This window comes from Panthera pardus, unplaced genomic scaffold (assembly GCF_024362965.1).
Source record: "Panthera pardus isolate Hobbes unplaced genomic scaffold, ASM2436296v1 HiC_scaffold_19, whole genome shotgun sequence".
NCBI classification, from domain to species: domain Eukaryota; kingdom Metazoa; phylum Chordata; class Mammalia; order Carnivora; family Felidae; genus Panthera; species Panthera pardus.
Genome location: NW_026526754.1, coordinates 10415418 through 10427568, shown reverse-complemented (window position 1 = coordinate 10427568; position 12151 = coordinate 10415418). Strand labels below are relative to the sequence as shown.

The following is a 12151-nucleotide window of genomic DNA, read 5'->3' as shown; positions in this document are numbered from 1 at the left end:
GAGTACAAGACAATCAGCCTGCCTGAATCCCTTCCTCATCTGAGACCTCATCTACTATGAAATCCACAGCCTACTGATCAATTAGAAGTGCTATCCAGCCTGGCTTCCCTAAATTGGCTGGTTCAGGGCAAGGGGCCACAGCCTGTGCATGTGCCTGGGCTGGGCTACTTTCCCAGAAGCTGCGAAGTTTGGGGGTTGAACAGGATACAGAAAAATAAAAGTCCCTGCCTGCCCCTGCCCTCACTCCCCGGGGAACCCATGGCTGTGGCAAGGAGGTCACGGTGGCCATTGGGGAAATCGATCACGTAAGTTCTCAAAAAACACTGTTCGATCACAGTTGACCTGCTGGAAGCCTCTGCTCTGGCAAATGGTAGTCCACCGTTAGAAACCATATGCAGGATCCAAGAATGTTCTCATTTACTTCAAAGACTGAAACCACCCATGGGCTTATCTCACCCAAGGCCGAGTTCTGGTTCTCACTCACCTCCGAGTTCCTCTGGCCACAGTAGAACTTCGAAAACCAAAGATGGGACCTGCATCAATTTACTCGCTCCCTCGGGACAAACCAGCATCCAGCTTGGCTCAAGCAATCTCACTGAAATAGATGAACATTTCCTGCATTAATTCTGGGGCAACCCAAACTAATATAGACATGTTATTAGGAATCATGGTAATAAAGTACGGGACACCATTTCAAGTGCTCTCCTTACATGAGTTCATTTAATCTGGCATGTCACATGAGGAAACTGAGGCACAGAGCAGTAAAAGAGCATGGCCAACACCATAGCACCTTGAGCCAGCTGGTGGTCACTCACTCATCCTGCTCTGTGCACAAGGGAAAATGGACAGAGAAGCTGAAGTTTACAACATAATATTAATGTTGGTGGTGCACACTTAATGCACAGTGAAAAATGCAAGGGAGGGAGGAGAGGCAGGAAGAGAAAGAGAAGAAGAAAAGAGGCTGGAGATACAGGGCAGATACAGAGGAGATGGGAAAAAGGGAAATACATTTTTAATACTTAAGATTATTATTTGTATTTATCAAATCAATAATGTTCACTATAATCATAGGTAACGTTTGCAGAGAATAGAAAATGTGCCGGGCACCACAATGTCTGCAGCAATCACATTCAGTTACCTCCTATAATATTCATAATGAAACAGTCAACATACTCCTAGGAGAAGCCAAATACACAGAGAAGGAAACTGAGACTCAGAGGCTCTAACTCGGTAAGCAGAGAACCAGACTCCCACTAGGGTAAGGCTGCAGGATTTGGCAAATAAAATTATAGGACAGACAGTTAAATATGAATTTCAAAGAAACCCCCGATCATTGGGGACACAGTTTTACTAAAGCAACAAATAACTTAGGACATACTTATACTAAATAAAAGTACTCATTTATCTGAAATTCACACCACACCGGGCATGCTGTGTTTTATCTGGCAACCCTAAATAGAGGTATTATTAGGTTGTCTCAAGTCTTCATAGTTTCAAGCTGGCATAAACTTTTAATTTAAGGTCCCACGTGTATTCAACTGGTCAGATTCTCAGAGCATCTATGCCAACAGGATTTAAATTCTTGACTGACTTCAAATGCACGTTTCAAGTGCCTGAGTAGAGTCTCGAAGGTCCACAATGGCCAGCTCTGTGCCTTGAGGTGTGCCCATACCGGGGCCCTCATGTCAAAAGGGCTCCGTGCCCTGGTCACCTGCTGACTTCCACCCTGACTTCCTGACCACATGCATTCCACCTCCTGCCCAGTTCTGCATATGCTTGTAATCAAGCCTTTTCTGCCCCAAACAGGATGCCTAGGCTTTCTCCACTTCAAGGGAATCTGCACAGCTGCCTGGCAGATAAAGACAGCATTGGCGTCCAACCTTCTTCCTGCCTGTCCTTCCCCTAAAGTACTCCTGAATAGGGTCAGGTTCTGGCTGTATTTTTCAGTCTCTAATTAGCAGATTCCAATTCATCACCCTGAGTATCTCCTGGCATCAGCCCCGAGATTCCCTCCTCTTGCCTGGTGAATCGGTCTTCATTTAAAACCCTCTCTCTTAGCCCTAAATGGAAATCAATTCTGCAAGTTTAGCAAATAGTTAATTACTCCACAAAGGGGATTGATTGGCCTTTGATCACCAGAAAGCTCTGCAGTGCTATTAGTCTCTTTCATCTGTGATTAAACCACAGAGAGAAAGAAACAAAAACTAAATTAGGCTTCTCCTGTTATCCTACAAATATTTAATGACGGGCTAATCTCCTAGAGGTGTGTTCAGGGGATATGCGTTCCATCAGGAGCCGGCTTCCATTCAACCTTGAACCCAGATTCCATCTTTGTGGAGAGCGCCGCAAAGAACTTGACAGAGGAATAGAGCTGGGCTCAAAGAAACCCTTTGTAGGACACACTCTTGTCTGCCTTTTCTTCTCTCCTCTTCTTATGTATGTTTTAATGCAGATAAAGATTTTCCCAGTGGACTCCTGGCATGAATAATAATAATAAAAAGGAAACCTGGCTTAAAAAATTCCATTTGGGTTCTGCTAACTCTCTAGCCAGAACCAGATGGGGTCCCAGTGATTTACAGATGATGAGGCACATTTTCCCAAGTAATAGTCTCCTTCACTTGGTGTGGAAAAGGCACCAAGAGGAGTGTTCTGGGGCCCTCTTCCTGAAAGGGGTGATGAATAGCAGGGCAAGAGCTGGGGCACTCAGCTTCATTGATAGTCTACATCCATGTGTACAGAAAATTATACTTAAAAAAAAAGGCACTTCCTACGCATTTGATGAATAGTTCTATAAAGCACAGAAGGGGGCACCTGGGTGGCTCAGTCGGTTAAGCGTCTGGCTTTGGCTCAGGTCATGATCTCACGGTTTGTGAGTTCAAGCCTCACGTCGGGCTCTGTGCTGACAGCTCAGAGTCTGGAGCCTGCTTTGGATTCTGTGTCTACCCCTCTCTCCCCTCCTCCCTTGGTCATGCTATGTATCTTTCTCTCAAAAATGAATAAATATTAAAAAAAATTTTTTTTAAAAAAAGCACAGAAGGAAACTGAGGTACAGCAGGGAGGAAAGAGCAAGGATGTCAGAGTCAGGCAAAATTGAGTTCAAATGCGTCTCACTTTAATGGCCGGGTGACTTTGGGCCAGCTGTGTAATTCCTCAGATTTTGTGCAAAGGAGATGATAAAGTCTATGTACATGGCCTTTGTGCTGGTGAATGGGCACCAAGGACACTGCCTGACCCACAGCAGAGGTGCCAGCTGCCAGGTTTGCCCCCCTCCCCTTCTTTCTTACTCAGGGAGGTACCTAGAGAGCTGAGCCTAGAACCATTGTCCTTCTCAAGTCAAGGGGTTTTTCTCCCCTCCATTCACTTTGCCCCTCCATAATCTTTCTGTTCCACATTGCTGTTCAGCTCAGAATCTACCCAAGGGGTGCCTGGATGGCTCGGTCGGTTAGAGTGTGACTCTTGGTTTCGGCTCAGGTCAGGATCTCATGGTTCGTGGGATTGGGCCCCACATCAGGCTCTGCACTGACAGTGCCCGCCCCGCTTGGGATTCTCTGTCTCCCTCTCTCTCTGACCTGCTCCCCTAATGCTTTGTCTCTCTCTCTCAAAAAATAAACATTTAAAAAATATCTACCCTAGAGACCCACATTTCTGAAAGACCATCAAGGCACCAAAATAAAAGTTTATGGCCAAAAAGAGATTCAACGAAGGAATCAAGCAGTTTTCACTTGGAGGGGCCCCTTCTGAGTGGTGCACTCTTCCCAGACATGCAATGGGATAAGTTAGCTTGGTCTCCAGAGGCAAACAGGAGGTTGAGCCTGAATGATTCTATCATTCTGGTACTTTTGGCTTTCTAGAGACAGTTGGTATATACCTTTTTCACCCTCATTTGTTCTTCCTGGATTCTCCTGTACCTCCCCAGAGGTCGTTCCGGGCTTTTCCTTTTTATAATTTTATCAGACAAACCCTGCTAATTGGACTGACCCAGGGCAAGATGGCAATGTTGCAAAGTCAGTCCTCTGTATTACCCGATCTACCTTTATCATCAACTTGTCTCCACAGCTGAGGCAGGACCCTTCACTGCAGTGACATGTCCCTTGTTCTACAGTCTAAAGACCAGTGGACTCCACACTGATGACCTGGTGGGAGTCCTAGCTCTGACATTTACAAACTGGATGACCTTGGACAACACAGGGGCAACATTAACAAGTGTAATTAACATTTGCTGAGTACCTTCATGTGTCAAGGACTGAGATAGCATGTATGTGAGGATGAAATAGACTAATTATATGAAAGTATGTTAGCTATTATTACTACGTTCGGTTTTGTGAAGTCCCTCTCATGCCCTCTCAACAAACCTCCACAGGAAGTCTGTTGGCAGCAAACATGGTGACTCCCCTCTAGGGGCTTTCTTTTCTGGCCATGGGAGTCTCCAGACCTGTGCTGGGATGAGCCATAGAACCAACAGAGTGGGAAGAAACCAAGCTTTGATGGATCGGGGTTCCCCACCCCTAGGATGGGACAACTCTGAGAGTGTGTTCTCGCTGCCTCCTGATGCAGCCCTGCAGGGCAAAGCTCCAGTTGCCCATGGTATTAATGCCCTCAGTAATACTCATATTATGGGTTTATTTCCCTTCCCCACTCTCCTGCTAGTGTTTCCTGGGATCACCTCCCAAAAAGGAAATTTCTTGAGTTTTTATTTCTGGTTCTATTTCTGAGGAAACCCAAAGTAAGTCCTAAGTGTTAATGATACTAATCATAAACACTGAGAAAGAGATGACACAGGAATGTGAAGACAATGGTAATGTCTTCTGGAAGGGAGCAAATGGTGAGGGAAATGGCCTGGGATATCACAGATGGCAAATAAGAAGAGTAGAGGGAAGGCCAGATCCTCCTAGAGGAGAGAGACAGAGAGATCCACAGAGGCACATGTGTAGTCGGAGAATACACACAGCTCTATCCCAGATGAACCACCTCAGTGGCAGGGTGGTCCTACCAAGAAACGAGAGGATTTACCCTCAAAGGGCCCCTTTCTTTGGAATTCTAAACAGAACCCCAGGATGATAGTTTTATCTAGGACCCACAGACGTAAGTGTGGAAGCAATCAGGTCTCATTCGGTAGGAACTTTCTAGCACTTGGGAATTTGAACAGTCCTTTGCCTTGGACAGCAGGTCAGTTGAGTTGATTCTGCACCCAAATTATGTCTCAAATTCATCACATTTCTTCCTCCCCAGCTGGAACAGCTCTCATCTGTTGCCCTCTACCACTTCCATTTTCTCTGACACATTCTCCATACTTAGATGCCACTCCTGAAAATCCTTCAGGGACTTCTCATTGCTCTCAGAAGATGGAAGAAGATTCCAGACCTGCCCATGAGTTTTCCCCAGCTTTATCTTGGGTCCCCTTCCCTGTCCCCCCTGCCACTCCAGTCTCACGGAGTATCATGCTGTCCCTTGAACAAGACCAGCTCCTTTCAGGGCCTCCCCAAATGTATCCTTCTCATCCCATGCATGCATCCTTGCAAACTCTTATTTCTCTGTCAGGGGTCATCTTGAACGCTCCTTCCTTAGGCAGGCTTCCCCTAGTTGCTTTCATGGATTTGTGGTAGGCAGCCTCTGAAGTGGCTTCTAATGATTTCCACCTCCTGGTCTTGGCAACCCTGTGGAACACCCTCCCCTTGGGTGCAAGCTGGACCTGGGACTTGTTTCTAATGAAGAGACAATGGCAAAAGTGTTGGGATATCACTTCCAGAAGTAGATTACAAAGACTGTGGCTTCTGTCTTGGTTACACTCTGTCTCTCCCCTTGGCGTGCTTTGATGAAGCAAACTGCCATGTTGTGAGTTGCCCGTGGAGAGCCTGTACATGGCAGGGCATTGGGGGCAGCCTCCAGAAGAGAGCTCGAGAGGAACTGGACCTTGCCAACAATCTGGTGAGTGAGCTTGAAGCAAACCCTTTCCTAGTTAAGCCTCGAGATGACTGACACTTTGGCTGCAGGCTTGTGAGAGACCCAGAGCCAGAGGCACCCAGCTGAGCTCTGCCAGGATTTCTGACCCAAAGAAGCTAAGCTGTCTTAAGCAACCATATTTTGGGGAAAATTTGCAACACAACAATAGAGAAACAAACTCAGATGATATTTCATCATTATATGTGGTTACTCCATAGAATCAGTGAGAGTATATGCTTTAGGGGATAATTTCACAACAAGCGTTGATTGTAAAACAATTCTGTGTTACCTATAGGAAGCCTAGTGGCTAAGAGCATCTTCTCTGATCCAACTATAGGGATTCAAATTCTGGCTCTATCACTTGCCACCTAGATGACTTGGGGCTGGTCATCTGACCACTAGCTTTGGTTCTTCATCTGCAAAAATGCAGGTAATAATGTCACCTTAAAAATCAGCTATGAGGACTTAACAAGATAATACTTGTAAACTGCTTAAAACACTAGCTAGTACCTAGTCAGCACTTAACAAATGCTATCTATTACTACTCTTGTGAAGATTATAAAAGAAAGTACAATATAATTTTTGGAAATTGAGGACCTTGCTTTCTGCTTATGGAGATGCCACAGCTCACAAAGAGAGACAACACAAGGTAACAGACAATCGCTAAACCATGTTCTTTAGATTCAAAATATTGAAGGGGTTTAGAAGAGGTAAAGAAAAAAATCGGCTGGGCTCTTCTCTAATGTTTTGTGGTGAAGCTTTAACAAGGCATGAAAGATTATCAGACTCAAAGTGGGCATAAAAAGAAGGAATGGGGAATTGCAGCGAGGACCCCTGGCGTGAGCAGAGAACAAGAGGTCGGAGCAAAATAGGAGACCAGTAGTGCAAGGGACTTGGCTGGAGTGGAAGAGAGTACCGGGAAGGAATGACACTAATTAATGCGGAAACCTGTACAGCAGTGACAACTGTTAGCCTGGAGCCTATAGGATGGGGGGTGGGGACAATTTTCTGGCTTGCTAAGTATTTGGGAAAAGTGCTGAGGACAGGAGGGTTTAGAGAGGGGAGACCCTGGTGCCTGAGAGGCCTCCTATTATTATAGCTGAGTTTAGGACCAAGCGGAGACAAAGCTGCCTGGCTGTGTGCTGTGCACCCAGGGTCATTTGGAGATATCACAGGTCCTGGAGGAAGGGACAGAAAGGCCTGTTGATGGAGAGGCCATGACTGCCAGGCTCACTAGGGCCTGTGGTGACACAGCTCATCCAGAACTGCATTCTCAGGACATTGCAGTGGATGTCCCGAACAGTGGCTTCCTTCACCCACAAGCCACCAAAGCCCCGAGGCACAGTGTTTGCAAGTTAGTGTGTATTTAAAATCAAGACAACATTTATTTCCCCCCTGAGTTGTGGTGGAAACTGCTAATTTGATAAGACAGAACATTAAAGATTCAGCGCAGATGGGTATTGATCATAGGGCAGGTCTTATTAGATTTTTTTTTTTAAGTGATCAAACAACTATTGGTAGAAAACTAAATTAAGATCGCCCACCAGAACCCACCTTGCCCGAGGGGCTGTAAACCTGAGTAAGATATCATGTAGTGGCTGAGTGCATAGTTTAAAAGTCAGAGAGTGGTTTGAATCGTGGGTATACCACTTATTAGCTGTGTGGCTTTGGGTAAGTTACTCAACTTCTCTGGGCTCCAGGCTCCCGATAGGTACAATGAGAGAGTTAATATCTACAACTTTAAGTTGTTAGAAGAACTAAGCAAGATACAAGGGGTGATGATAATGATGATGGAAATTATAACAACAATGGATCATCTTGAGCTAATGGACTAATTGAATCCTCACAACCACCCAGTGAAAAAAATTGAGATATAGAACCTTGCCAAAGGTTACACGGTGTGGAGTCAGCATTTGAAGCTGGTAATCCATGCCCAGATGGATTACTGTTAACCCCTGAGAATATGGCCTTAATGTATGTATGGCAGCGTCTGGTGTACAGATGCCAAGGGTCATACTGTTGATGAGATGACCTAGAAGTCCATGCTGCCCCTTTTACTAACTCTTTGCAAGCTGCTGGAATCAGTTTTCTATTTTCCTTATGGGACAGTTCAGGGAATAATGCAAAAGAAAGTAATGAAGGTCATGAAACTCCCCCCCCCCCCCAACAATACTGGATGAGGGAGGAAAGTAGAGAATGAAAAGGAAAAAAAAAAAAAAGTTTAAAAGCACATGAGGAAAGGTGAGGAGTTTTAGAATTGTGACTTTGAGATTTAGGAGGACTCATCTAAGCTTGGAATGCATCAGCAACTGCCATAGTAAAGAGCTGCGCCCTGTCTCCAAGAGAATCATGTGGTCTGCAATAATTGAAGGATTATGGTAGACTGTTACAGTTGCTGGTCCCCAAAGAACCACAACTTCCAGGATCCATGCCCTTGTTTGCCCTCCCACAGCTCCATTGATGTCATGTGATTGCTTTGGCCAATGAACATCAGTCTTCCACTCTAGTAGAGGCTTGGTAAGTGCTTGCACTTGGGCTTGTCCCCTTAGAAGCCAGCAACTATTCTGCAAAGAAGCTTGGACTGAAGTGAAGAGAGAGAGAATTTGGATACAGAGCCTGGACCTCCAACCTAGTTCAGGGTTTAGTGCAGCTGCATGATGACCCCAGCTATCACATGTGGAGTAGAATTGCCCAGCTGCAATTCTGAGAAATAATACATTGTTGCGCTTTTAAGCCGCTGGGTCTTGAGGTCTCTGGTTCTACAGAAATGGGTAACAGAAGGGACTTTCCTTATTTTCTCTTTCAGATTTAAATGGTAAATACAAAAGATACATAGAAATCCCATTCTTTTTTTTTTTTTTAAATAGACTATTGGCAACAGTGTGGCCAACAGTGGTGGCAGGGGTGGATTTCTACCCTTACAATGACTAAAAAAATCAACTTGCCTCTAACCACACAGTCTATTCCTCTACCTCTGTGCTTATAAGCAACCTAAATCAATGTGCTGATCTGCTTTCTCAGCTTCCTCAGAGAAGGATACGCACCCAGAGGGACTTAGTAAGCAACTTTAATTTCTCATATCCACATGGAGAGGAAATCCCTCCCGGGCAATGTATTCCAACATGATTTGGGAGAATTATGGTAGCCAAAAATGGTTTGGCTTTCCACCCTGGGGTACATGCCTTCTTGCCTTCCTTGACTTCCCAGGATCTCTGTTTCCCACCACACTCCCTACCTAAGGAATATTTGCATCTAAGGAGAGGAATCGGCAAAAGCTCAGATCTCTGAGAGCTCTGTGTTTCGTCAGTTTGCAAACAGGATGCAGGAGCTGTTATGGTTCCCTACTGTTTTACCTATATCTTTGGGCAGCTGAGGTCAGGCATGCTGCCTGGAGGCCCGGACTGCCATGGGATGACCCAGGAACAGAGCCAGGAGGCCAGAGGAACAGTCAAAAACATCTCTATCTAATTCACACCTTGGAACCAGCGCATGGGGCCTGGTGCATCCAATTTACAGCAGTAGTGTCTAATGGCTGTCGGGCCTCACCAGACACAGAGAGCACACTTCACAGAGTGTTCTGAAGGATCCTACAAATAAGCTGCAAAGAAGCATCCAGAACTATGGATGAATTCATCTAATATTTCAGTACCTGGAATATGACAGACGCGTGGCTTGATGCAAGATGTTGCAGGACAAATAGGGCCCTGGAACACCAGCCAGTGATACTGCCCACATCTGTTTCCAGTGACGAAGCAGTCTTTGTCCCCTGGAGGTGAAACAAACGACAACACCACCCTAATATGGGCTTAGGGGGAGGGCAGACAGGCTCTCAGAATTAAGGAATCTAAAACAGTTAACAAGAAGTTGCCAAATAAAATTCCTGGCAGCTCTGTATCTCTCTAAGTATCACGCTTAGTTTACATACAAGTGAGAAGTTCAAAAGTAAGATAAAAAGACTTAAAACATGTTTTGGTGAATATGTTGAGGTAGTCTAAAAGAATTGAGAGTAGGAACTCAAAGTATTAATATACCCACATTCATTATTCACAAAAGCCATAATGTGAAAGCAAGCCAAGTCGCTTTAATAGATGAATGGATAAGTGAAAGGTAGTACGTATAGACAATGGAATATGATTCCGCCTTTAAAAGGAAGGAAATACTGATAAATGCTACAACACGGACAGACCTAAGGACGCTATGCTAAGTGAAATAAGCCAGTCAAAAAAGGACAAATACAGTATGATTCTACTTATATGAGTAACTTATAGAGAACAGAGAGACAGAAAGTACAATAGTAGTTTCCAGGGCTTAAGGGAAGGAGGGGTTGTAAAGTTGCTGTTTAATGGGTAGAGTTTCAGTTTTACAAGATGAAAAGGATTGTGACATGGGTGTTGGTGATGGTTGCACAACATTATCAATATATTTAATACCACGGAATTGTACACTTAAAAAGAGTTAAGACGTTAAATTTTATGCTATGGATATTTTATCACAATAAAAAAATTACGTTGTAGAAGAGGCACCTGGGGGGCTCGGTCGGTTAAGCATTCAACTCTTGATTTTGGCTCAAGTCATGATATCACAGTTCATGAGTTCGAGTTCTGCCTATGTCTATGCACTGACAGTACAGAGCCTGCTTGATATTCATTCTCTCTCTCTCTCCCCCTCTCTTTCTGCCCCTCTCCCACTCTCTCTCTCTCTGTTTCAAAATAAATAAATAGATAAAAACTTAAAAAAGATATATGTTGTGGTAGATTTTTTAAAATGACCACAATACTTTGTAACTCATTCCATCAAAGGTAGAATCTATTTCTCTACCACTTGGATCTGGTCTGGTCTTGTGCCTTTCTTTGACCAAAGACAACGAAGCAGAAGTGACACTGTGTGAGTTCTGGTGACCAGGCCTTCAGTGACTTGGCAACCTCTACTCTCAAGCTCTTGGAACTCCGAGACTTCCATGTGAATAAGTCTCAGCTAGCATGCTGGATGACGAGGTCAAGGAGGCACCCCAGATGACATTCATCCAGCCCCTCGCCAACCTCATAGCTCACTGTCGTTGCTCCAGGGAGCCCAGCCATGATCAGCTAAGTCTGACCTGGGTCGGCAGAATTGCCCAGATGAACCCAGATCAAACTGCCGATATGATTAACCTGAGTCATAAATTAAATGGTTGGTGTTTTAAAGTACAAAGTTTTTTTTGGTGGGGTTGTTAAGCAGCAAAAGCTAACTGTTACATATTTTATTTTATTTTATTTTATTTTATTATTATTTTTTATTTATTTTTGGGACAGAGAGAGACAGAGCATGAACGGGGGAGGGGCAGAGAGAGAGGGAGACACAGAATCGGAAACAGGCTCCAGGCTCCGAGCCATCAGCCCAGAGCCTGACGCGGGGCTCGAACTCACGGACCGCGAGATCGTGACCTGGCTGAAGTCGGACGCTTAACCGACTGCGCCACCCAGGCGCCCCTAACTGTTACATATTTTAAATACCAATCCAAATTCTATTGACTTGGTTGGCCAACATGTTTTCAGTGCTGGAAGATCTATGAAGAGACACTGTGAACTGTCTTTTCTCCCATTATATCATCACCAAACCCTATGTAGAGCTTCAGGTAGGCATTTAATAAATATTTGTTGAGTAAAAGAATAGTGTGCAATAGACTTATTTTGCTGGTACCTCAATTTTTTTCTAAATGAGGTGGGGAGTAACAATAAATACAAGATAAACAAATAAAATGTAAACAGAAAAACTCAATTAGAGTATGTCTTAATTATCCAATATTCTTAATTAATGGGGCATGGATTGATGAATTTTAAAGTATCTGCAGGCTCCTTCCATCCACCCTTCAACAAATATTTATTTAGTATATAATTTGTGCTATGTGCTATGCTAACCCCTAGGATACAATGCATAAGCAAGATGGATAGTATGCCCGACCTTACAGAGCTGTAGAAATTTATACCATTAATTCTGTGTAACAGGAAATAGCTAATTTCATTTTACAAATGTAGGTCGAAATTATAAGTAAGGCTATGGTTTAGGTATATCCAGAACAAATGCCATTGCATCCTGGGACAAGATGTTTATTTTCCTGTGACTTGATTTTTGTTGTTGGCTTATTTTTTCCTATTCATTAAAAATTATAATTCATCCATTCATTCAACAAATACTTCCCGAGTGCTGTGTACTTGGTAATGGATACACACAC

At 44.1% G+C, this 12151-nt stretch overlaps 1 long non-coding RNA gene across 1 annotated transcript in view; it reads right to left on the bottom strand.

The window, feature by feature from the left end:
* The window catches only part of LOC128778175 (uncharacterized), a 479608-nt gene that overhangs the window by 180553 nt on the left and 286904 nt on the right, over window positions 1-12151 (bottom strand). Inside the window, exon 3 of the long non-coding RNA XR_008423546.1 lies at window positions 485-595. This is a non-coding gene — a long non-coding RNA (uncharacterized LOC128778175). The remainder of the gene's footprint in view (window positions 1-484; window positions 596-12151) is intronic.